Genomic DNA, 2,387 nt, shown 5'->3' on the forward strand with positions numbered 1-2,387 from the left:
TCAATATTTTACTGTAATTGATTTTTCTGTGTCATTGTATTCTGTTGACTGATTCCTATCATTTGAGCCGCCGTACGACACGTTTGGACCAATGGGAGTGAAGATACGTAACTAATACCTAACAAGAGGTTTACTCAAACTTCTTTTTTGTACTTATACCACTCGGTAAAAGTACAAAAAAAAGTTTGGGTAAACTTTTGCACAACTGTGTAAATACTAACGAAAAATCTAAAATATTAAAAAAAATTAGTGGAATCCGTTAATCTGTTCTCGAAAAAATTAGCTATGAAAATGAGCATAATTATCTATATCCCTAACTTTTGACGAGCAGTTTAGCTTAAATGGGGAAAAGCGGTAAGCTTAGACCAAACACCAGTAGGAGGCATTCAATTAATTGAGGAAAAAAATTAAATGGATAACAATATTTATTTCAGTTACACAAAAGGCATTGTCCCGCTAGAATGTTTGAAATCACAATTAATAGTCCTACAAAAAAGACAGGCGTTTAAAAGTGATAAGACCATTGAACAATAAGCCTGTGAGCTACCTTTTAAACACATTCTTAAAAATAATCCATAACACAATTAAAAAAAGGTTTGTTAAGAAATTCTTTTATAGACTTCAGAAATTCAACAACTTCTCCTGATTATGTTTAAAAAACGTACGGAATGCACTAAATGAAAAAAAAAAAAGAAAAAGATTTATCATACCGTTATACTATAATATATCCTTACGTTGAATATTTGATGCTTCCCTGTGGAGTATAAAACGGACAGTTGTGTTTTTCCCGTGATCTGCCTTGTTTAGTCTTCTTTGTCGTTTTATTCGTTAAATCCTATCCTCTTAAGTCACAGCGTCAGAAAGCAGTGGGTATATGCAGTGAACGGGAGGCCTATGTCGAACAGTGAACGTTGGGGCCCTTTCGCGTTTATCATATGTAGAGAAGTCGCTTGTCAAAAACTGGACGTATGTAATCGTATTCTATTTGTTAAATACTCTCACATAATATGTCATACCATGTGCGTTAATCCATTTTATTTCTACAATTTTAAAGTGTTATTACATGCCGTCATTTTCATTTGTCTACACCATCGTATTCTGCCAGTTAAATCCCATCGTTTCAGGCGCTGTACGTCACGATTGAACCAATAGGACCGAAGATACATAACTAAGGCCCTTTTGACCTGCTGCTTGTTTGATTTTTCTGTGTCATTGTCTTCTATGATGCCTAAGGCATATTTATGACATGTCTTATTTTTAAAGAAAACAAGTAATTGGACTTCGTAAGTCCTAGGTTTTCACCCAAAGTAATCGAAAGTAGAATTGGAAGTCGATATTTGAATTCTTCGTGTAACTTTGCGTGGATTGATATACAAATTTACTAATTTTGAGTCATTTTTACTAAACTGTTTACACAGAAATAACTCTAAAGATTCAAACCTTTCAATACGCTTCGATTTATGTGTTCGTATACTATTTCTGAGTCTATTGGGACCGTGGAAGTTCGGCAAAACGACACCTGGTTTCTACGCTCTGCAACTTTATTCGCACTTTTAATTATATTGGCCAATTATATTAGTCCTGGTTACTGGATAATTGTCAAGGCCATAATCCAAAAAAATAATAAGAAGAAAAAATAAGATTCAGGTTATGTTATTAAAACGTAAACAATTGTATGTAGTAAATAAAATTAGTTATTAAAATGCAGTACTGCAAGCAAAATACAATTAATTTAATTTGCCTTCATATAATAATTGCATATAATATCAATATTGCAGAGCAACATATAATTTTTCTTCTTCAATGACAGTAGGTATGAAATGTACGTCAATTTGACAATTTCAATGGACAATATGAATTATTTAAGAAAGTTGCAATATTTCTCCGCTATTCGCGCACGATCGTTTCTCGTATCCGTTCCAAGTACTTGCACACCGCGAATAATGGCATTTCCGGTTATAACTTTTTAAGCGGAAATTACGTAAAAACCAAAATTTTACATTTGTTCTCATCTTGCTAAGCCACGTTGAATAATATATCACTTATTCTCTTTCGGCAACTTTAAAATAGTAAATACTTACGGTTGCAACTCTAAAACCGGAACTCCGACGTCAAATTTCTCATCTTTAATAATACCATCCTTAAGTTAAAAGCTTTCATTCGACACCCGATTTGTCATTCTATCTGTATTAATAACGGAGGAGTTGTATTCGCGGATGGACAGACATACGGACAGACAGCCTAGGTAAAATTTTTCATCTTTAATACCATGCTTGAACTATAAGCTATCATTTGGCACCTCATTTGCCATTATACCTGGTATAATGACGGAGGATTTATACTCGCGGTCGGAGGGATCGACGGACAGACAGCCTAGGTCAAATTTT

The sequence above is a fragment of the Diabrotica virgifera genome, chromosome 8 (assembly GCF_917563875.1).
Source record: "Diabrotica virgifera virgifera chromosome 8, PGI_DIABVI_V3a".
NCBI lineage: Eukaryota > Metazoa > Arthropoda > Insecta > Coleoptera > Chrysomelidae > Diabrotica > Diabrotica virgifera.